Here is a 26,074-nt window from a genome sequence, read left to right on the forward strand (position 1 = left end):
AAACATAAAAACAAGAAACAAAAAAAATCACTTGCCTTATGTTATGGGATGTATCCAGTCAACCATGAGAGTAAAATGCCTATTTTTTCATTTTAAAAGGGACATGCTTATTGATAAAGCCAGTGTTGTCTGTTCCAAAACTCAGCAGTACTGTTTAGCAGAGTACAGACCAAAAGACCCCAAGTGGCTCCAGGTAGCAAGTGAGTTTATGAGACAGAAGTCACGGCCGTATTAAAATTTCCTACCACTTCCTTTTCAGTCAGCTTCCTTACCCTATTTCTGATGCTCTTGAAAGAAAGAGACAGTATCTTATACTCCCTAGTTAAATCCACATCTTCTCTTCCTCAGGGTCCTACACAACGTCAAACCCAGAGGAAAATATCAATGGATATGCCCCAAACTCTGAACAACAGCTACTCCGCAGATCTTTCTATTGAATGGAGGATTGAGAATACCTTACTCATGATTTTTAACACTTAAGGAAGAGCGAATATTTATGCTAAGACACCAGAAAATCCACTACTATACGAGCAAAATACTCCTGCCATGAAATACCACCAGAAATTCAGGTAATGTGTACAAGACTATCCAACGCATTTTTTTTTGACAAAACCTTTTTTAGGCAAATACACAGATTCAGACTTTATTGCTTGTTGCCAACATCATCACAAAACCAATAAAATAAGGAATATTGCAATGATGCCAAAAATTAAAAGGTTGGGGCCTTATAACCTTTATGGGACAAGTTCAATGTGTTTGGCCATCAACCTGGTCCTTTGTCATGCTGGCTGCACTTCACCCCAGACCTCAAAATCCACATGGAGGGCTTCTCCAGACAGCTGGCAAGGAGGGGGCATTTGTCTGTCTGGCTCTTTCCATCTTTCATTGGTTACAGGGAACTAGCTTTCCTGTACTTCCAGGTGGCTGTATCCAGTGCCTCAGGACCACTAAGGAAGTAAAATCTGGGTCCCCCCCACTACGGTGTTTCATTCATGACCAAAAGTAGAGAGAAACCAACTCACGTGAGACAACAACCAAAGGAGAAAACAGAAACAGAGACAGAAAGCCTGAGGTATCTATACAAGAGTACTAGGTTTGTGTCTCAACATAAAGACTAACCAGAGAAGCACCCCCAAACACATATTAAGCACACGATATATATTTTTCTTTTATATATATATATATAATTCTGCGGTATTTGTATATACCAAGAGAACAAGATCATATTCCAGAAGTAGATTCAATCACATATGGGAATTTAATATATAGTAAAGGTCACATTTCAAGTCAAGAAGGAAAAATTTTTAATGGTGTCAAAAAAATAGCAGTCTCGTAAGAAATAAGGCTAGATCCCTCCCTCCTTCATACCTTACAGCAAGGTAAAAACCTAATGGACAAAATAATTAAACAAAAAAGAAATCATAAATGTACCAGAAGAAACCAAAGGAAAGTTTCTTTGATAACACCACAATAGAAAATGCATTCTTAAGTATGACATGGAGCCCAGAAACATAAAGAAAGGAACTGGGTTCAATTACACAAAAATCTTTAAGGTCTACATAGCAAAAAACAAAAACAAAAAAATCTTTAACTCACATCACAGAGGACTAATTTACACAAAGAATTCCTACAGGTGACAAGGTTAAAACTAACAATAGAATTGAAACATGGGTAAACAATATGAACAGCTGGTTCAGAGAAAAATACAGCTGTTACATACATAAAGTGGTTCTTAAAACTTTCTTTTAGAGAAATAAAACCATAATGAGATAGCAAAACTGCTAGATGGAGTACTAATATAGGTAATTTGGTAAACATCACATTGGCAAGACTATGAAAACTGTATTTTTATATGTGGTTCTTGGAAATATAATGTGGTAAACCTTTAATGGTTAGAAATTTAATGACATCGTTATCTGTCAAACTGTAAAGCATATACCCATTCGCCAAGGAATCTCAAGTTTAGGGATGTGCTACAAACACACACACACACACACACACACACACACACACATTTATATGTGAAGTCATGTGCAGAAGATATTCATTGTAGCAGTATTTATATTAGCAAAACCCATGACATAACCTAAATGTACATTAATGGGAGAGCAGTCAAATAAATTATATTACATACATACAAAAGAGTAATTGTCAAATGTTCAAAGGAAGAAACTCTGTAGCTGCTGAGATACACAATTAAGCATCAAGGACTAGGGCAGGACAGTGTTTATAACACATAGAGCTGTATAAAAAAAGTACTTATTCTTGGGCTTCCCTGGTGGCGCAGTGGTTGAGAGTCCGCCTGCCGATGCAGGGGACACGGGTTCGTGCCCCGGTGTGGGAGGATCCCACATGCCGCGGAGCGGCTGGGCCCGTGAGCCATGGCCACTGAGCCTGCGCGTCCGGAGCCTGTTGCTCCGCAACGGGAGAGGCCACAACAGTGAGAGGCCCGCGTACCGCAAAAAAAAAAAAAAGTACTTATTCTTGAATATGCACAGAACATACTCTAAATACAAATATTCAGCAAAGTGTTAAAGTTGTTATTTCTAGGGGAGAGAAATAAATTCAGAATCAAGGTTTAGAGAATCTGAGAAAGGAATACCTTTATGAATGTGGAGCTATGTAAACGTGTTACCTACTCAGAAAAATAAGCATACAACATTTGAAGTCTCTTCATCCCCTAACTTATAGAAACTTCCTATGAGCTCATCCTACTTTGTTACCAGGACATCCTTAGATACTCTGAATCCCAGTATAGACTCCATTTCTGTGTACTCAAAGAGGAAAAAAGTCAGAAGAAAAAAAAAAGAAAAACAACAAAATGTTAACTATAGTTATTTCTATGTAGTAGGATTATAGATCATTTTATTTTTTCTTCATTTTTCTGACTTTCTACACTAAATACATATATGGTTTTTTATAAATAATATTAAAAGATTTTATATGCAACAGTTAAAATACTAGGAGAGAAAAAGACATTTTATCTAGTGCTAATCAAAAGAAAGCTGGAGTAACTATATTAATTTCAGACAAAACAGAACTCAGACTAAGGAAACTTATCATTGCTAAAGAAGGGAATTACATAATGACAGAGTGGTCAATACTCCAAGAAGGTAAAATAATCTTTAACATGTATGCACCTAACAACAGAGCATTAAAATGCATAGGTCAAGAACTGATAGAACTGAAATAAGCAAGTCTACTCTTATAGGTGGAGGTATCAAACACCTCTCTTTATGTAACTGATAGATCAAGTAGACAGAAAATCAGTTATAATAGAAATGAACTGAACAATACTGTCATTTAACTTGATCTGACTGACTTTTCTAAAATGCTGCATCCAACAACAGAATAACCAGACTCACGTGAAATATTCTCAAAGACAGACCACATTCTGAGCTATGATACACATCTTAACAAAGTTGAAAGGAAATAAATTATACAAAGTCTATTTTCAAGCAATAATTAAAGTAGGAATCCATAACAAACTTATATATATATATCTAACTTAAAAAGCCAGTTCTTTGGGAAAAAAATCAATAAAATGAACAAACCTGGGCTTCCCTGGTGGCACAGTGGTTAAATGAATCTGCCTGCCAACACAGGGGACACAGGTTTGAGCCCTGGTCCGGGAAGATCCCACATGCCTTGGAGCAACTAAGCCTGTGTGCCACAACTACTGAGCCTGCGCTCTAGAGCCCATGAGCCACAACTACTGAAGCCCATGTGCCACAACTACTGAAGTCTGCGTGCCTAGAGCCCGTGCTCCACAACAGGAGAAGCCACTGCAATGAGAAGCCTGCTCACCACAACTAGAGAAAGTCCGTGCACAGCAACAAAGACCCAACACAGCCAAAAATAAATATATAAATTAAAAATAAATAAAATAAATACACTTTAAAAAAAAATTAACAAACCTTTAGCCAAGATCACCAGCGAGAGAGAGACAGAGAGAGAGAGACAGACAGAGAGAGAACAAATAACAAAAATGAAAGAGGAGTTATCACTACCAGTCCCGTGGACACTAAAATGGTAATAAACGAATACCATAAACAAGTCAGTGGCTACAAATTTAATAACTCAGATTAAGTGGCCCAATTACTTTAAAGTTACAAACTACCAAAACTCACAGTGAGAAATAGATAAATCTATGAAACAAAGCCTCAATCTGTGAAACAAACTGAATCAATAATCAATACTCTTCCCCAAAAGAAAGCATCAGGCCCAGACGGTTTCACTAGTGAACTCCACCAAATATTTCAGGAAGAGATGATGCCAATTCTTCACAATCTCTTGCAGAAAACAGAAGCAGAAGGAACACTTCTTAACTCATTCTATACAAAGAGAATTACTCTAATACCAAAACAAGATGAAGACATCACAAGAAAGGAAAACTAAAGATCAATGTCTCTCATGAATATAGATGTAAAAATCCTCAACAAAATATCATCAAATTGAATGAAACAACATATAAAAAGAATTATATACCATGGCTAAGTCATGGGATTTACTCCAGGTATGCCAGGCTGGGTCACGATTAAAAAATCAATCAATGTAACCACTACATTAACAGACTAAAGAAGAAAAGTCATTTAATCACATTGATTGATACACAGAAAGCATTTGACATAATTCATCACTCATTTATTATTAAAAACTCTCAGAAAATGGGCTTCCCTGGTGGCGCAGTGGTTGAGAGTCCGCCTGCCGATGCAGGGGACACGGGTTCGTGCCCCGGTCCGGGAGGATCCCACGTGCCGCAGAGCGGCTGGGCCCGTGAGCCATGGCCGCTGAGCCTGCACGTCCGGAGCCTGCGCTCCGCAATGGGAGAGGCCACAACAGTGAGAGGCCCGCATACCGCAAAAAAAAAAAAAAAAAAAACTCTCAGAAAAGTATAAACAGAGGGGAACTTCCTCAATTTGATAAAGAACATCTACAAAAATTGGACAGCTAATATCATAAATAATAGTGAGAAACTGAACACTTTGTTCCTAATGTCAGGAACAAGACAAGGATGTGCTAACAACTCCTATTCAATACAATATTAGAAGATATAGATAGTGAAGTAAGAAAAGGAAATGAAAGATATAAAATACAAGGAAAGGAAGATATATGAGTACCTGTTTTCTCAGATGACATAATTATCTATGTAGAAAACCACAGAGAATCAACAAAAAAAAACCCCGAAATTTCTTACAAAGCTAAACGTGGTCTTCTCACATAATCCAGCAATCATGCTTCTAGGTAACTACCCAACGGATCTGAAAACTTATGTCCATACAAAAACCTGCATGTAAATGTTTATAGCACCTTTGTTCATAATCATCCAAAACTGGAAGGAACTAAGATGTCCTTTGAAAGGTGAAAAAACAAACTGTTGTATATCCATACAATGGAGTATCATTCAGTAATCAAAAGCAATAACTGAATAAGAAAAGATACAGTAGAAGATGTACTTCTGATGTACAGAACCTAGGGGCAAGATGGGAATAAAGACGCAGACCTACTAGGGAATGGACTTGAGGATATGGGGAGGGGGAAGGGTAAGCTGGGACAAAGTGAGAGAGTGGCATGGACTTATATATAGTACCAAATGTAAAATAGATAGCTAGTGGGAAGCAGCTGCCTAACACAGGGAGATCAGCTCAGTGCTTTGTGACCACCTAGAGGGGTGGGATAGGGAGGGTGGGAGGGAGACACAACAGGGAGGAGATACGGGGATATATGTATATGTATAGCTGATTCACTCTGTTATAAAGCAGAAACTAACACACCATTGTAAAGCAATACTCCAACAAAGTTGTTTAAAAAAAAAAGATGTAGTAGAAGAATCTTAAACTCATATTGCTAAGTGAAAGGAGCCTATCCGAAAAGGCTGAATCTTGTACAATTCCAATGATGTGATATTCTGGACATGGCAAAATTATACAGACAGTAAAAGGTCATTGGTTACCAGGGTAAAGAGGGATGGGAGGAGCGTTAAAATGGCGAGGCACAGGGAATTATTTATTTATTTGTTTGTTTGTGTGTTTGTTTTGGCTGTGTTGGGTCTTCGTTGCTGTGTGTGGGCTTTCTCTAGTTGCGGCGAGTGGGGGGAGCAGTGAAACAATTCTGCATGATTCTGTAATTATGGGTAAATGATACTATGATTTTTTCAAAACTCATGGACCTTTACAGCACAGAGAATGAACCTTAATGTACACAAATGTTTATGAAATTATTTAGGAGATCAGGGGCAATTTCAGTATGGAATGTAAAATGTGACAAAACAACCTAATTGTATTACATTTCTATGAAACAAGCCCACTGAAGTGGAGTAAGAAATAAGTTAACAACCTGAGTACCTTTGGAAATGAGCGGGGTTCATAAAACTAAACACAAAAGAAACTATGTATGCATAAGTACTATACTCCACCTGGTAAATTTCTTCCCCAGGGGAATATGGGTTAAAAAAATTATCCTATTGCCAGACTTGTAAAATGAAATTGAATAATTAAGCAAATGGACACCCAATAGTGAGAGCCAGGTTTCTCACTGTTTGGGATGTGAGTTTACAGATGAGCAAGGGAAGAACATAGAACTATCCATTTTTGATGGGTTATAGTTGGAGAGAGCAGTATAAATTCACATTTAGCTTAATCAAGGAATTTGGTAAAGTTGCAGGATACAAAATTAATGCACAGAAATCTCTGGCATTCCTATACAGTAACAACAAAAGAGCAGAAAGAGAAATTAAGGAAACAATCCCATTCACCATTGCAATAAAAAGAATAAAATACCTAGGAATAAACCAACCTAAGGAGGTAAAAGACCTGTACTCAGAAAACTATAAGACGCCAATGAAAGAAATCAAAGATGACACAAATAGTTGGAGAGATATACCATGTTCTTGGATGGGAAGAATCAACATTGTGAAAATGACTATACTACCCAAAGCAATCTACAGATTCAATGCAATCCCTATCAAATTACCAATGGCATTTTTTACAGAACTAGAACAAAAAATCTTAAAATTTGTATGGAGACACAAAAGACCTCGAATAGCCAAAGCAGTCTTGATGGAAAAATTCGGAGCTGGAGGAATCAGGCTCCCTGACTTCAGACTATACTACAAAGCTACAGTAATCAAGACAATATGGTACAGGCACAAAAACAGAAATATAGATCAATGGAACAGGATAGAAAGCCCAGAGATAAACCCATACACCTGTGGTCAACTAATCTATGACAAAGGAGGCAAGAACATACAATGGAGAAAAGACAATCTCTTCAATAAGTGACAGTGGGAAAACTGGACAGCTACATGTATAAGAATGAAATTAGAACACTCCTTAACACTATACACAAAAATAAACTCCAAATGGATTAAAGACCTAAATGTAACACCAGCAACAGTAAAACTCTTACAGGAAAACATAGGAAGAACACTCTTTGACATAAATCACTGCAAGATCTTTTTTGACCCACCTGCTAGAGTAAGGGAAATAAAAACAAAAATAAACAAATGGAACCTAATGAAACGTCAAAGCTTTTGCACTGCAAAGGAAACCATAAACAAGACAAAAAGACAACCCTCAGAATAGGAGAAAATATTTGCAAACGAATCAATGGACAAAGGGTTAATCTCCAAAATGTATAAACAACTCGTGCAGCTCAATATTAAAAAAAACAAACAACCCAATCAAAAAATGGGCAGAAGACCTAAAGAGACATTTCTCCAAAGAAGATATACAGATTGCCAACGAACACATCAAAGGATGCTCAACGTCACTAATTGTTAGAGAAATGCAAATCAAAACTACGATGAGGTATCACCTCATACCACTTAGAATGGGCATCATCAGAAAGTCTACAAACAACAAATGCTGGAGAGGGTGTGGAGAAAAGGGAACTCTCTTGCACTGTTGCTGGGAATGTCAGTTGATACAGCCACTATGGAGAACAGTATGGAGGTTCCTTAAAAAACTAAAAATAGAATTACCATATGACCCCGCAATCCCACTACTGGGCATATACCCAGAGAAAACCATAATTCAAAAAGACGCATGCACCCCAATGTTCACTGCAGCACTATTTACAAGAGCCAGGTCATGGAAGCAACCTAAATGCCCATCGACAGATGAATGGATAAAGAAGATGTGGTGCATATATACAATGGAATATTACTCAGCCATATAAAGGAACAAAACTGGGTCATTTGTAGAGATGTGGACAGACCTAGGGACTGTCATACAGAGTGAAGTAAGTCAGAAAGAGAAAAACAAACAATGTATATTAACACATGTATGTGGAATCTAGAAAAATGCTATAGATGAACTGGTTTGCAAGGCAGAAATAGAGAGAGAGAGACGTAGAGAACCAATGTATGGACAATAAGGGGGGAAAGTCAGGGGGGTAGGATGAATTGGGAGATTGGGATTGACATATATACACTAATAGGTATAATATAGGTAACTAATAAGAACCTGCTGTATAAAAAAAATAAATAAAATAAAATGAAAGATTAAAAAAAAAAAGATGACCTAGAAAGCCCTTCAGCCTTCAGGGCCAAGAGCCCATAGGAGATAGCCCTCCTGAGTCTTCTCAGATGAAGGCTCCTTGCTGGAGACTGAGGCCTGCAGACTTGGACTCCTGTCTTACTCTAGTGGACTGAAACTTTGGACGTGCTCCATTTAGACTCTGCCCATAAACTTTATGGTGGGATGAACTGAGAAATTGGGATTGACATATATACACTAATATGTATAAAACAGATAACTAATAAGAACCTGCTATATAAAAAAATAAAATTAAAAAAAAATTCACATTTAGCGTAATATGGATACTGCTATAGAAATATTTATAGATTTGTGTATTTATATGTGTGTGTATTTATTTATTTATTAATTTATTAGTGTATACCTATTTATTTCCTTACTCTGTCAGCTGAGAGGGCTTAGAAGCAATGACCCCACCAACAATGATAACAACCAGCACCCAGTTCTTTGTTCCTAATACTCTGGTCCAATAAAAGGAATTGAGCATCCTTGGAGAAATGGCCAATTCTGTAACTGGAGTGAGAAATATACAAGAAAGAAGTAGTGGGGCAAACAAACACAATGATGAGGGTACATCAAAGGGACACAAGAGCCAACCAAAAGAGTTCCCAGTGGCCAAAGTTGGAACAATGTGAAGAACAAAATAAGACATTACTGAATTATAAGTCAAAGTATAAAATAAATATCCATAGGTCCTTAGTGATATTAGTAAATGATGGGATAAATAAACAGGGTAGAAGATAAAAATGTCCCATGCAGAGGAATTTCATATAATTTATGCAGATACTCCACCCTCAAGGAATATCTCAAATGCGAACTGTGAATAGTGTCTCCCTTCCAAAACGTACAGCATGGAAAGAGGAAAAAAAAAGAAAGAGTAATTTACAGTGGAGAAATCTGACAAGCACCACCTCACCCAGATGATCAGGGCCACCATCAGCAGTGATGAGTCATGCTGATAAGGTGCACCCTGGATATGATACGAGCAGTCTCCTTCTCCAAAACATGTACACCTTCAGGCTAATCATGAGGGAAAACATCGTGCAAATCCCTCTAGAGGACATTCTACAAAATATCTGACCAGTAGTCCTCAAACTGTCAAGGTCATCATAAACAAGGACAGTCTGAGAAACTGACACTACCAAGAAGAGCCTAAGGAGTCATAAGTATTAAATATAATTCAGTATTCTGGATGGGAGCGTAGAAGACAAAAAGGAAATTATAAACTAAGGAAATCTGAATCAAGTATGGACTTTATTCAATAATAATGTATCAATAATTGTTCATTAATTGTAACAATGTAATACAAGATGTTAATCATACAGAGGACACCGGCTGCAAGATACATGGAAACTGTCTGTACTACCTTTACATTTTTTCTATAAATCTAAAAGCATCCTAAAAAATAAACTTTATTTTTTGAAAGAAACTAAATAATAAAAAATATACTATTTGAAGAAGAGCAAAGACTTAAATGAGAAAAAAAGTTTCAACTCAATTGGAATAAAGATATAGGACCTCTGGGTAAAGGAAATGGAGTGATGACTGGTAACAGAATCTTCTCCCTCAAAAATACAATCAAATGAACCAAAAAATAGTATCCTCGTCCAAAAACGACCCCAATAACAAATAATCAAGAGGGAAGGAGGAATTTAGTATCATGAACTTAAAATAAATTGGCATCCGAACAAATGAATGTAAAATTAAATAACAGAGTTAAGGAGGCAGAGCCAGCCCCTGTTCTAATTGTCACCCCTGAGATGCCAAAACATGATTTGAAAATAATCTCTAGAACTTTCACTAGTACTGGAAATTAGGGGAGAAACCAGCTACTATGTGGGTTTCATTATCTTTTCCCTGTTCTGTCTAAGTAGTGGTAGAAATAGATACTGGGGCTGATACACTCTGAGAAAAAGAAAAACCTTAATTCTTAATTGGAAAAATGATGCGACAGCAGAGAGTATTCACTTCACCATGGGGCATATTCCCTAAAGAGGTGTACTAACTTCCAGTCTAGGGCATTTAATACGATCTCAGAATATAGAGTGGCGTCCAAGCTGAGAGAACGCCCACCACACCACACACCATCTCCTTCATTACCATTCTTTCACGTACAGAACAGGAGTAGAACAACATAACTAATACAGTAGAACAACGGCCATGGAACCATGGGACTGAAAGGCAAGTAGATCAACACCACCATCTAAGAGAAAAGAAAGGTAAACAAGAGGCAAAAAGAATAAAAACCTTAACATATCAACGGAAAAATCCATCACCCTAAAGATGAAAAAAGTTGTGTATGTGTGCACACATACACATATATACACATGCATCTATAGGCATAGGTGTAGGTATGTGAACAAATAAGATGGAACCCAACCCACTAAAGTACATAATGCAAAGAAGAGAGTATTCCCACAAGTGCTTTACTCTCTGGAACACTATAATAAGAACACCACCTCAATAAAAACAAGACTTCTAAAAGGATACGATGGAAAAGAAAATGAGAAGAAAATACAGATGAAAGAAACTAATTGAAGACAAAAAGTATTATTATTAACAGGGCCAATAAATAAATTAGAAACGAAAAGGATGATGAAAGATACAACTGAAAAGTGTACTGATATTTTTGACTAATAGGAACGATTAGTGACAAACATAACAAATGTAAACATAAAAAGAAAACAGATGAAAGTGTTTAAAGAAAAGCTAAGAGACAAAGACGAAGGATCCAGCTTAATTACCATTGGTTCTGAAGTAGGCTAACCAATACCTACAGCCCTAGAAGTGTAATACAACAAAGGAGCACTTTCCTTAAGTGGGAATTTAAAGAAAACCTGACTCTTTAGAACAAAAAAACACAGTCCATTCCATGGAAATGGACACAATATTCAACAATGAATTCCCTCTTAGATTAAAATATTATATTGCCAGCTCAGAAAATGAATTCAATTCTTATTATCCAAGGGGGAAAAAAAAGTAAATAATGGGCTGGGAGAGAAACACAGCCTAGCTTCACAATTTTCCACAAGCAAAAAGGGAGTGGTGGGAGTGGTGGTTTTATAAAAGAACGTTAACATTCTATCCTTGGAAAATGTAAAAACTGTATACAATAAAAAGGAGAAGTTTGGGGAAGGAAGACTGAAAGGTGCCTTCATTTCTTTTCAGGGCACAATGTATAAAAGGGAATTTTGTCATTAATTTCAACCATTTAGTGTTTTTCCTAAGTTCTTGGTCTTAAAAAGATCTTTCAGGAATAAATGAATCATTGGCTTACCAAGTGCCAAGGTCTGGCTCTGAATATAAATAGGTATATGGTAGAAATTGAGGGTTATCTCTACCCTGCCCCATTGTTTTTGAGTTAAAGCATTTGCTTCCAGGGTATGCAAACGAAACTGGACATACTATCAAGGAAATTAAACTGATATCATATAAATACAAATTCATTTATTAGCGTAGCTTTGATTTATTACTCTAGAACAGGGCCAGGAAGTAAGCATTTTAGTCTTCATAGTCACAACTACTCGGCTCTCCTACTGCAGTGCAAAAACAGCCATAGACGGTAAGAAAAGGAACAAGTGTGGTAGCTGTGTTACAGAACTTCATACACAAAAATGGGCAGCAGGCAGGTTGTAGCCCACGGGCAGGAGTTGGTGAATCCTTCCTCCAGACCTCAACTTTGTGCATATCATACCAGAAAAAAAAAGAAAAATTAAAAAATATTTTTAAAAAACATTTTAACCTTTTGTGTACTTTTTGTGATAGGTGTCTCTTGTTGAAATATGTGCACATTGTTATCTTCTAAGAAGTTACATGGTTGGCATCAGAAGAAGAAAAATTGATCTTTAGGGTTGCGCAGGTATTTCTGCCATTGGCGAGGTCTGGTTAATGCATAATGCAGATATACAATGCATGCTTTAGGGAAGGGAGGAGGCCAAAGGGCTGAGAAAATATTTTATGTTTCAACTTTCTTGTTTTGCCTTAAAATTTTAATTTTTATTTCATCAAGTTCCACTATCCAAAAATAGAAAATACTTAAAATTAACATATTTCTGTCCTTTTAAATGTATTTTTTCAGACAATACTCTACTAACAATTGTACATACTAATTTTTACACTCAACATAGTATTATGAATAATTCTTATACAATTCGAACTTTTATAAACAGGATGATTTGTAATAAATGTGTACATTTCTATCACATAGTCATTTCAAGATTCAACTATTCATCTCTTCTAGTTGGGTATTTGCTGTTCCACTCTATCCCTATAATGTAAGGCTTAAATTATCATCTTTGTACATAAATCCTTTTACATACCTCTTATTTTTTAGAATGACCTGCAGAAGTATAACTACAAAGTATGAATATATTTGAGGCTTGCAATATACATCTCTAAATTCCTTTTAATTTTTACCTGTAGTATATGAGAGGTGCCTACAAAAACTTTAAAGTAATATATGCTTATCTTAAAATTAAGAACCACTATCACCTTAAAAAACAATCTAGATTACAAATTAACCTTTACTCCACCCAATACAAGCTGTGTATCACATGGTGAAAACAGAGTTTAACTGTTGTTCTCTGGTAAGACATAAGACATTTATTTGCTTCAGATTTGGGGCTACAGAAGTAAGCACCACAGCAAAATCGCAGAGCAGTAATATTAAGCACCACGGACGTTTCATTGTCGGTGAACATAAATCAAAAGGCAAGCACTTACCCTCCCTGAGTGATATGAACCCAGCATAAACATGGAGAGAGAAATCTGATGCTTGTCAATGGCTGATAAGTATTACTCAGACAGGAAAACTGGAGCTGAAGCTTTTCCCCAGCATCCTGGCATAAAAACGCCAAGAGATAAAATCATCTAAATGTCAATATAAATTGCCCAAGAATCCAGGAATCCATTCAGCTTAAAACGATCATGGCCAATTCAACTGCTTAGAAACACTGCCTCAAACCAGATGTGTAGGACACCATGTTTACCATTTTTTAAGCAACTGGAGAGACTAAAAACAGTACAGAAACTCTCTCACAGAGCTAGATTAGAATGCCATCTCTGCTAGCTGTTGCTGTGTGATTTGGGGCAATTAACCTATTCAAATCTTTTTCCCTCACTGTAAAATGGGGGAAATCATACCTATCTCATAGGTTGTAATTAAGGATAAGTAAGATAATGTACACCAGAGTGATTACTATGGTTCCTGGAAATTAATCTCAATCGATGTTGGTTGAATCAGAAGCTCTTCCTACAGTCAAAGGATCAAAAACTTGTATTGTATCCACCTCAATAATTTTGTATATCTCTTAATGAAAGCAAAAGTAAACTTTGCCTTTATATTTCACTGGCTTAAACTAGCTTAGAACTTATTCTAAATTATAAGGGCCCTAATTATGATGCTTCTGTAACTCTGTTTAACTACCTTGAACACAGAACAAGATAAATAACTTAAAGCCTCGTAAGCAAATTTATGCTTCAGGACAGCCCTGATCAAAGTGAATTTTCCTATGAGATGCCAAGCCTCGCATTTTTCAACCTGTGTTTGTATAAAATCCAGACATCATTTCACTGTACACATTTTATATGCATTATTACTGTTTCTTTCACTTTTATTAAAGAAGAGAAATGATTAAAATCCCCATAAAGAGCATATTAAGAACTCCCTAGGGTGAGTAGACGCAGTATTGTATGAGATACTTATTGAATTCATCAGAGTTGGGTATGATGTACATATATTACGGAATTCTTAAAAATGCATATGGGCTCCCCTGGTGGCCCAGTCGTTAGGAGTCTACCTGCCAGTGCAGGGAACCGAGGTTCAAGCCCTGGTCCGGGAAGATCCCACATGCCACGGAGCAACTAAGCCCGTGCACCACGACTACGGAGACTGCGCTCTAGAGCGCGCGAGCCACAACTACTGAGCCTGTGGGCCACAACTACTGAAGTCCATGTGCCTAGAGCCCGTGCTCCACAACAAGAGAAGCCACTGCAATGAGAAGCCTGCACACTGCAACGAAGAGTAGCCCCTGCTCACCACAGCTAAAGAAAGCCTGCGTGCAGCAACGAAGACCCAATGCAGCCAAGAATAAGTAAATAAATAAATAAAAATTTTTAAAAATGCATGTGATTGACTTGAAGGCAGTGCTTTAGTGGAGAAAATTTCCATTTGAACCTTTTAAAAACAGACACTACAATATCTTCCTGACAGGTAAACAAGATGATAGGGAATCTACTGAAGTCCATTATGCAAATTCACTGCTGGGCTTTACGAGCAAAAAATAGGGCAGGTGGCTGCAGAATATGGGAGCAGAAGATAGTTCCAAAGTGTTTACAAACCCCGCTGTTCATTGCTGCGCAAGAAGAATCCCGACGTGAGTTTGCCACAACTCCCCTTTATAATTGTATGGACATCTTAGGAACAAGTTCTTCCAGAAGTAGAACCTGAGCCAATGATTTGAGTAGAATGATCTGTTAAGGAAATACTCTCAGAAGAAACCCGTAAGGGAGTGGGGAAAGGGGGTAGAAAGGGAGCAGAAGGCAAGAAGGCTGCCCTGCAGGTGAAAGTGTACACTCACCTTGATCCTGGACTGTAAACTGACACCTCAGAGTCTCTCTCTGCAGTCCATGGAGCTGGGCTTTTGTGCTAATATATCAGAAGGTGTAACCTGAGGGAAGAGACAGGCCAATGATCAAACATCTCTGATTCTCCCTAAGGGACATGGGGGCTTCAGGACCCAGGAACCCTCCTCAGAAGTTCATAATTGTTTGCTTTTAGCACCAAAACATACAGAGACCGGAGAAGTGATTCAAGACGATGCAGGTGGGTGTGTCTAATTCTTAAATCTGAAAATAATTTTAGAAAAGCGTTTAGATTATAAGAATATGGTTTCCCCAATGGTAAAGCTTTTCTTCATTCCTTGAAGTTATTTCTCTTTGCCATTTTCACCAAATCATTGACTATGTTTATCAGTTATGTCTTAAAACTCCCCCTCCCATAATAATGAGGTTAGTGGATTAAAGCAAAGGGATTAACATGCTTTTCACTGATAACACAGTGATTCAAGTTGAACCCAGTTCCCCACGAATGGAAGGGAAGATGTCTCAAGCGAATGTGCAGAACCATCCTCTACTTGGTACACAATTCAAAGTGCATTTCCTGCAGGTAATGAATCAATGACCTTAGGTGGCGTCTTGATCTGTAGACAAGTAGTTTCATTCATGAGAGAGTAACACATCAGCAGGAATTTAAAGTGTGAGAGTTGACCTTTCTGAAAACGCATAAATATTTATATGCAGACTTTCTCAGCCCTCACCAACCCCACCTCTACAAATCCTGAAAAACTACTTGCCTCCTCTCTGACAGCGGCAATATTCCTTTAATAATGACCAGGTGGGGCCCAACTTACCATTTATTTGGTGGCTCCTTGGCTGAACTGGAGAAGTCATCCACCTAGTTACTCCAAAACACTTTTTCACTTAGCAAGTGAAATAGTGACCCCACCTTTTATGTTCTGAACAACTGAACACTAGCATATATTGTTTTCATGTATAATTTTTTCATGTCCCTGCAAAGCACAGACACTCTTTGTGAATGGAGACTGTTTTATTACATCTTTTAAACATTAAAAATATGGACCAAAATTGATTGAGTACATCTACTCATTCAATCAACATTTTTAGGATCTTCCTAAGTTCCTACTTTGAATAATGCTTTTATAATTTCCCATATTACAATCCCTCCTTCTGTACATTTTCATTACTGTATTTTTTGCCTGTCGTCCCAAATATCTTATGTAATATATCTAATATTTTGACAAACCCACAACTGCTTCCCACCACAAGAATAAGCCTATTTTTTCTCTAGGGTTGGGGCAAAGAGTGCTGCTTTGAATGGTTTGAGAACATCCCCATTCTTTAAAACAAAACTTTAACTTCTCAAGGTCCTATAAGAAGAAAACATGCAGTGAGTTGGGGTAGACCTAGAATACTTCCTTCAGAGACTTAAGCCAACAACCAAGAATAAGTGTAATGAGAAGAGCAGAAAATCACACTGATCAGGTTAAGCTAGGACACTGAGCCACACTTTTTGAATGTGTTTACAACACATTCTTATTATGTGTATGTTTCAGTGAAATACAGGCTTTTAATGAAATGGAGCAAAACATTTCATGAAGAGTTAGGGGGCTGATATCTAAAGTATGCAATTTTCTAAATTACTGTAATTGAAGTTATTGTTAGATTTCAAGAGAGATGACTTCAAGAGTTCCCTAATTGGTCCCCAAGCATGCCAAGATTTCACCAGATAATGAAACGCTTCCATTAACACATGCTCCCTAAAAGTCCCCAGAGAAAACTGCTAGCTTCCAGGTTAGTGAAGATGCCAAACATTTCACTGCTCTGTGCTCCTGATGGGTGAGTTGATATAGAGGAGAGAAAGGTTCACATGCAACTGCTTATTGTACAGCACGGGCTTTTCTGGTGCTTAGGTGAGTAGGTGTAGGAGGCTATCAATAATTCATGACAGAAATTCAGAAAAATTTCCAGGGGCAACAGAGACATTGACATCTCTATAATTATGTTGTTTACAAAGATGCATAATAAGTAATTTTATTTCTCTACTAACATAAGTTCTATATACCTGGTTGCTGAGGAAGCCAAGCCAAAAAAAAAGAAACGCTTGGTTGTGCATATCCTGCTCAGGGTCAACGACTTCCCTGAACACTGATTGTGTTTGCCTCTGTGAACTTGCCTGGACACATACGGCCAGAGATGTCTACACGTAAAATCACCATACCACTAGATGCCAATCCACACCCCTCATGCCAGGGCCAAGATCCCATTAGTGAGGCAGAGATATCTAGGTAGGTAAACTCAGACAAAACGAGTGGGAAAGTCGTGGTTGATTGGAAACCCACTGACTGTGTTTACTTTTCTGCAATTATATTAGGATATTTCTTGCTGTGACACAAAATGGCCACATACTTAGAGGAAGACAAAAAAAAAAAAGAAATTGGGGGGGTGAGAGAAAAATAGGAAATGGAGAGGAAGCAAGATAGGATTATGCTGGCCTCAGAAAATGAGTAGGAATATTCCCTCTGCCTATATTTTTTGAAAGAGATTGAATAGAATTGGTATTATTTACTCCTTAAATGTTTGACAGAATTAACCAATAAAGCAAGGTGAACCTGGAATTTTCTTTATGGGAAGCATTTTTTAAATAAACTTTTATTTTAAAATTTAGATTTATAGAAAAGTAGCAAGTCCTCATTTAACCTGCAGCTAATTTTACCATATGTGGGCTTTTTCCACCTGAGCACAACTGATATTTATGTCCAGATAATTCTTTGTTGTGGTGCTGTCCCGTGCATTGTAAGATGTTTACTAGCATTCTTAGCTTCTACCCACTAGATGCTGATAGCACCAAGCTGGGACAATCGAAAGTGTTTCAATGTCTTAATATTCCTAATGTTCCCTGTGGGAAAAGATTATCCCTGGTGGAGAACTACTGCCGTAATGTTAATATCTTACACAACCATGGTACATTTGCAAACTTAAAAATTAACACTGGAGCATTACTACAAATCAGATAAAGCAAGCTACAGACTGGATTTCACCAATTTTTCTATTAACATCCTTTTTCTGTCTGAAGATCCAGTACAAGGTATTATATTACATTTAGTAAGGGAAGTATTTTAAAATCAAATTTCTTTAACTTTATATAGGGCTATTCAGCCCTTCTCTTCCGGGGTCACTATGGATAAAAAGTATGTCTCTCACAGACTTTATTTGAAATAAGTTGTTAATTTTTTGACATACAATTGGTTGGTCATGATTTTTCTTATTATTCTTTTATTGTCTGTAGACTGTGTGATAATATTCCTATATTCATTCCTGATACTGGTAATTTATACCCTCTCTATTGTTTATTGATCACTCTGGCTAGAACTTTGTCTATTTTATTGATCTTTTCAAGGAAAAGCTTTTAGTTTCACTTATTTTCTCCACTGATCCATTTTCTATATTAGTAATTTTTCCTTTTAGTTTTACTATTGTCTTTTTTCCACTTTTGGATTCAATTTGGTCTTTTTTTAGCTTCTTGTGTTGGAAACTTAAATTATTATTTGAGATTTTTCTTCTGTCCCAATATAAAGCTATAAATATACCTCTAAGCACTGATTTGGATGCATCCTGCAAATTTATGTATTTCGCGTTTTCATTTAAATTCGCTTTAAATCTTGTCCTTAGTTGTATAGCTTATGCTTATAATAGTAGTTTCAAAGTTCTTATCTGCTGTTTCTGTCATCTTTTTCTCATTCCTGGAACTTTTTCAATTAAGTATTTTCCTCCTATATATTGTCCATATTTCCCTTGTTTTTATTTTGGATGGATGCCAGATACTAATTTGTTGAATACTGAATTTTATTGAAATCCCTGAAAGGGAACTGGACTTTATTCTCTTAGGCAGTTCAACAGTTATTTTAGATCTGGATGATATTTTCAAGATTTGTTTGTAAGCTTTTAAGGGAACATCTATTGCAGTCTTAACTCTAGGGCTAATTTAGCCCCACTGTGAAAGTGTTCTCATCCTGGAGTCTCTACTATAGTCTATGTTTATTCAGTGATATCTCTCCACTCTAGCTGGCGGGAATTCAAAAGCCTCCTGCTCTGTATGAACTCCTGCCTACAGCTCCCCTGTAATCATTCCTTCCCCGCCAGCTGTTCTTTGTCAAATCTCATGGAGTTTCACCCCACATGTATATTCTGATATTCGAAGATTTAAGAGGACTCTTCTGCAGATGTCTCCAGAATGTGTTTTCTTTTTCTGTCTGTGCAACTACCTTCTGTCGAGTCCTCTACACCTCAAATTCTAGCTGCCCCAACATCCCTGAGCTCAGATCTCCGTCTCTTCAACTAAGCGGTATCACCAAGCTTCGTTGGGTTCTTCCTCCCTGGACCACAGCGGAGAAGGTGCTTCTAGGAAGAAAGCTGTGGTACACATAGTGTTTGCCTTGTGGGTTTGCCTTCTCTGGTGAATCACGATCCTATTTTGCCTGTTGTCCACTATTCAAAAACCATTGTTCTGTGTACTTTCTACATGTTTCTGCCAAGTGGGTAAGTCCCATAACAAATAGTCTTTTATGGACATGGATGGAATTCTCTATGCAGCCTTCTGTTGGGACTGTCTGCCTATACAATTTTTACTGATGATCTAGAAAGTGCTAGATGTGTTGGATGCTGTCCTGGGTAATTTACTGTGATAAATCAGTTAACTTTAACTGATGTGTGAGGCCATTATTCTTCCCAAACATTGAGGGTGCAAAAGCAGTATGGGTAGTAACTGGCTGATTTGCACCCAGGTCCTCCAGCCTCTTAGTTCAGTACTCCTTCTCCTCAAGAAGCAGTGTCATGTTTATAGGGACTTCATGTTTATAGGGATGAGTCTTCTGGAACTAAATTTCTCCATATAGTGTCCTATTTTATTAAAGCTATCGCTTGGCCTTACTCTCTGCTTTGAGAAGTGCTATATATTAATATGCTCATTTAATAGATAGGTCAACTGAATGTCAGAGGGCTCTGTGGTTTTCTCAAGATCCTACAAATAGTAAGCACTAAGGGGAAGCAGAGAATTAATAAGGGGGAGAATTAATAAGCACTGACATCTCTGAAGGTCTACGACAGCATCCCTTCCATTACAGCCTACTGGAGAGCACCGGTTATTTAACTGGCTGTACTTTACTTTTTCCAAGAAAGAAATCCTTAAAATAATAAATCCTTAATTGAAATTAGCATCTTCAATCTTCTCCTCCAGTTCACCCTCTCAGATCTGATCTGACATTCTGTCAACCATGTCCTTAAGGAACAGATTCCACTGTCGGCTTTGTCTGAAATGACTGTCATGAGTTGACTTGTAAAAAGTAATTTGTTCTTCCAGGTTCCATTATTTCTGTACTTTCCTGTATGCATGTGATACTTTAATAAAACTATCTACCAAAAAAAAAAAAGTAATTGGTTCTATAATTTCATACATGTCAAAATCTGCAACACGCTGTTTCCTAATTGCTGTTTGTGTGTGCACACAGGTGTAAAATCAATTTAGTTGCTAGGGTAGTTCGTTAGCTATGTCTATCCACAACCAAGTAGTAAAATGTAATGACTGTTCCGAGCCTGTGGCTCAAGCTTTTCAAAGCCTTTGTGCGTCACCTATGAGATCATGTCAAGGTCATATAGCCTTCTGGGCCTCAGTTTCCGCAACTATAAAATGGCAGCTGGAGATAATTAGCCTAGGAAACGTTAAGATTCCTTCTATTTCTGACATTTTAGATATCTACTTTTAATTACATTTAGCTGGCATTGTAGCAGCTAGGAATACCTATTAATTAGCACGTTCGTCCTCACCAGTACAATCATCACCCAGGTTCGAAATGGTATAAAGTCATCTTAATAAAAATAAGATACAATATTTTCTATATAAATGAAATATTCAGCAGCTTCTACTTATTTGAAAATCAGTGAAAGCCTTCTAGAACGTTAGTTATATAGGACAAAAGATATTTTTTCCCAGTGGGTCTCAAAATATAGCATGCATCAGAATCCCCTGGTGAGCTTCTTAAAACACAGATCACTGGGCCCTAGCCCCGGGAGGTCTGGGGTGAGTCCTGAGAATCGAAATTTCCGACAGATTCCCAGGTGGTGCTTATGCGGCTAGCCCTACCATCACACTTGAAAAACCACTTAGTTAGCCTATCCTACTGCTTTCCTCTTCTCCAGCATTGCAGAGATTAAGAAGTGTAGAGAAGTAAGCTCATCTGTCCAACATCACGTAGTAAGTTCCAGAGTCAGGTCTTCCGGTCATCAGCCCTTTGCACTGTTTCTGCATGATCTCCTACACTGCCTCAGGCTTTCTGTAACATTTAGAGACCTGTCTCAAAAGTATGTTGTTAATGTGTTTCTCTGGATCACGATGCTACATGGTACCTTTTGTGGACACAGTGAAGTGCACAAGCCAGGACAGAAGGCTTGGAACATAAGAAATAAAAACCTCAGGGAAATTACATGTCCTTTACTCCCATCAGTATAACTGATGGGAGCGAAAGACATGCCTTTCACTCCCATCAGTATAACTTGCTATAGCACTTTTCACTTCAACCTATTGCTATTGGTTTTTCTAACTCCCTTGACTTTTCCAAAGTGCTAATATTCATTTGATTGCCAGACACGTAAGTTAAAATAAAGCCACTTTACGTAATAATGTTACCATTTAAAATGAAATATCAAGGGAGTTTTTCGTACGTGACAAAACTACTAAGACCATCCTAAGCAGAGCACATAAGAGACTTTAGTAGTATATAATATGGATGTGTCTTAAGATGGAAAACCCAAGAATTCCAATTCTAAAACCTGTAACTTTTGTAGGAATATGCAGACAAAAGATCTGTGTTCTTCTAACTTGGTGGCATTGTTGGTGCATTTTGCAAAACACAGATGTTAAAGGGAGCTGTTGTGTATTCCATTCCATTTTCTAACTCCTTCCCCTTCAGCCGAACCTCTTAGAAGAAACAACCCTTGAAGGAAGAGGCAGCAGAGGAAGGGAAAGGAGAAGAAATGTCGAGAGAGGAAGACAAAGCTGCTTCTCAGACCATCAGATCCTGATAAACCCAAGAGAACTCAGTGAGGCTGGCCTAAGAACGAAAAAGACTCTGAGGCCAGTCCAATGATAGGCTATTAATTGGGGCTTTTCATGGTCCCTTGTGGTCTAGCTAAGCAATAAATCACAAGTCGTGGGAATGATGGAACTCTGTAACTACATGTTAGAGGCACTAGACCAGATTAATAGGGTTCTAGGAAGCGGGCTGATTACATCAACATCAACACCTTCTAAACAACTCTGAATTTGAGTTCTGATTTTTTTTTAAAGAGGAGAATGGGTCATGAACATTGATTGAGACTTGACTCTAAGTGGTTTAAAAGAATAGCAACCATTAACCTAAAGTACATAATATTTTTATCTTTCTTCTCCTATTGGACTCTTTCTTTTTTATAGAATTGCTTATTGCTTATAAGCTGAATTGCTTGTCTTGAACCATGAATCTCAACTCCAGCTTCCCACGAGAATACCTGGGGAGTTTTAGAAAATAATAGAGGCCCAAGTCCGAACCCAAACCAATTAAAGGAAAATCTCTGTAACTGGGGCCTCCTCAGACGATTCTGACATGCAGCCTGTCTTGAGGAAGACTTCTACAAATTTCTCTGTAAGAGTTGAACAATGGCCAGTTGTATTTCTCCTCTCCACGCAACATCAAGATATAGTTTCTATAGAGGAACTCAATAACTATTTCCACTCAGACAGGAAGAATTGAAGATGGGTTAAAACATAGACTCTGGCATCAGACCACCTAGGTTCATATCCCCCAGCTTACCATTTATTAACTAGCTGAGTAAGCAGGTTAAGTCACTCTACCCCCCTGTGTTCACTTCCCTCCTCAGTAAAAGGAGGATAATCCCTTTACTTGCAACATAAGATTACTGTGAGATTCAATCACTTACAACGGTGACTGTTACAAAGGAAGCACTATTATTATTTCCAAACGCCTGCTGGAGACAGGATAGTATTGAATGTAATGGCTGAAAACACAGACTTTAGAGAACAATGAACTCATTTTCAGGTCCTAGTTCTGCCAATGTACAGTGTGATCCTGCAAAAGTTATCCAATCCTCCAGGTTATCCATAAAATGGAGATAATATGGTTATTATATAGTTGCTGGGGAGATTAAATGAAACAACTCATGTCACAAGCTTAGCACAGAGCCTGGCTCAACAATGAGTTCTTGTCATCATTATAACAACTAACCTGGGAGGATGGAGTGGATTCATGAGACACTTCAGTAAGATCTTCGGTTGACTTTTCCATCTCAGGTCAGAGGGAACATTGTATTTATAGAGGTCACCAGTCTTTTCTCTAGGAGAGTGACGACGAGAGTGAAAAATGAGAACAACCCGCAAAGGAACTGGTAGAGCCTGAAACTGCAGACCTCAGTTATCTTGGGAGAAAATGGATTATCATCATTAATGTCTGCTGTTTCCAGCCCAGATGCAACAGCCAGAGGCGTCTTAATTATAAGCGGCTTCAGAAATTAATCTTCATGATTCTAACGCTTCAGAAATTAACCTCTGGTCCTGAGAAGGTCAAGTTAAATGTCAGTCCCAGATGGAACCTGAGGGGACATTCGGATGCCACAGCAACCACACAGTTGGCCACACAGCTGTGCGTTCTTCCTTCAAATTGCCATCGATTTCTCCAAAAGCATAGCTCGAAAGACGTTTCAAAAATAAAGATCTAAGGGAGAATTCTTTTTTTCTCGATTTTAGTCAGAGCCCATCTGGAGACTCAGTAAGAGTTGAATTTGTATTTGGCTACAAATCTCATTTTGGATGGGGAGATGGGGAGAGGAAAGGGGCTGTTATATCTACTGACTTTTGCAGGTCAGTGTAGCAAAGAAAGACATATCTGCTTCCTGCTGATGACACGGTACAGCTTTCTTACTGGCTTATTTCTTCTTTAAAAATAAACACCATTTTCCTAATTCTGTAATTGAGGGCACAGATATATTTAGCCTCTGGTTAGAAGCAAGAAACCATGGATCCATAAAAAATAATATAGCCCAAATGTGTGTGCATGTTCCTATGTTTTACAAGTCAGTCAACACATCCAATTTATGCCACCCAAAGTAGCTCTCTGGTCAGATCGTACATGAGAGATGAAAACGATAACAAAACTACCACTGTTTTCATAACAAATGCATATTATTTGAATGAACTTTTTAAAGTACATAAATTTTATGTACAATTATGAAGCTGTCACGAATAAAACATAGTGTTAATGAGTACCAGGTGGTAGATGGCTCCTGCTAGAAATAACATTACTATTAGGTTTAAAGTAAAAAAAAAAAATCACTGTCATGTGAAAGCAACAGTAAACCCAAAGATTTATTTGGGGCACCACTCTGCCCACATCTTACAAAAAGCTAAGCTTTTATAAACAAATCCTATAATAACCTCTTTTATCATCCTCCCATTTTAAGGTGCTTAGAACTTTGCTCTATTAAGTGGCAAAACAAAAGGAAAAGGATTATTTCTCTCAAGATATTCAACCACAAAACTATAACAGAGAAGGAGTTTAGACATTTTTTCTGGTCAAGTTATTTATGGGCCTGTGATTCTCGATTTCCCTATCTGTAAAGCAGGGATGAGAGACCCTCATTTCCAAAGTTTACCTCCCCCATCCCAAGTAAAAACTACCGAATACAGAAGGAGGGAGGGAGTTTTTTATTATGTGACTGCCTGCTAAATGCCAACACTTTCATATGGGGTGTTTCAACTAATCTGTACGAAAAGCTTCTTAAATGAGTTTTAATACCCACTTTCTGAACAACGGAAACAGGCTCAGTGAAATTAAGCCATGTATTTATACAGAAAACAGAGTTGAATCCACGTCTGCTAAATAGCTGTCTCCCTCGAATGGAAGGACACAGCACAGGACTGATGTGACCCTGCTAAACCTCAGGGAGATATAATTCCAAGGAAGGAAACTTTTCTCTGACCAGAAATGTCATGTCTAGCAGCTGCAAACATGTGTTCTGAGAGCACTTAAATGTGGTAGGAAGACAGACTTATAGAATGGATTAGCAATGCCTACAAGGTACCAAGGCATTATGGATTGACTTGTGTCCCCCCGCAAAAAGATGCTGGAGTCCTAACCTCATTACCTCAGAATGTGAACATATTTTGGAGAAAGGGTATTTACAGAGGTTATCAAGGTAAAATGAAGTCATTAGGGTAGATCTTCATCCAGTATGACTGGTGTCCTATTAAAAGAGGAGAAATGTGGACACAGACAGAGACACATACAGGGAGAATGCCGTGGGAAGACTGGAGTTACACATTATCACAAGTCAAGAAACTACCAAGAGCTGGGAGAGAAGCCTAGAACAGACCCTTCCCTAGCACTTTAAGAAGGATCATGGCCCAGCAGACACCTTGATGCCAGACTTCCAGCAGACACCTTGATGCCAGACTTCTAGCCTCCAGAAGTGACAGGCAATAAATATCTATTTTTCAAGCCACGCAGTTTATGGTACTTTGTTACAGTAGCTCCTAGGAAATGAACACAAGGGGCAAGAATATGAGACCATGAGAGACACCTATTAATAATCTTCTGTTAGAATATGAGTGGCCTCATTTACCTCTGAATGGTTGGCCCAGCGCCTGGAAGAGAAGATGCTCAATTCAAAAAAGTTTTTGAACTGATTAATACGAAGAGAATATAATGGGAAGTTTCCCCTTTGCCAATGCTGTGTTGATGCAAAAGCAGGTCACACATCGCTCCAGCAGCTATTCTTTGGAAGAAAAGCAAAGATTCAATGCTTACACAGGGGAGGAGAGACACTTGGATGGAAGATCCCAGCAAAGTGGAGAATGAATAGTTGAACTGAGTGAGGAAACTGACAGTGTCTGGGTTTGGAGTCACATCTCTAGG

This window comes from Neophocaena asiaeorientalis, unplaced genomic scaffold, assembly GCF_003031525.2.
Source record: "Neophocaena asiaeorientalis asiaeorientalis breed wild unplaced genomic scaffold, Neophocaena_asiaeorientalis_V1.1 scaffold130, whole genome shotgun sequence".
Classification (NCBI taxonomy): domain Eukaryota; kingdom Metazoa; phylum Chordata; class Mammalia; order Artiodactyla; family Phocoenidae; genus Neophocaena; species Neophocaena asiaeorientalis.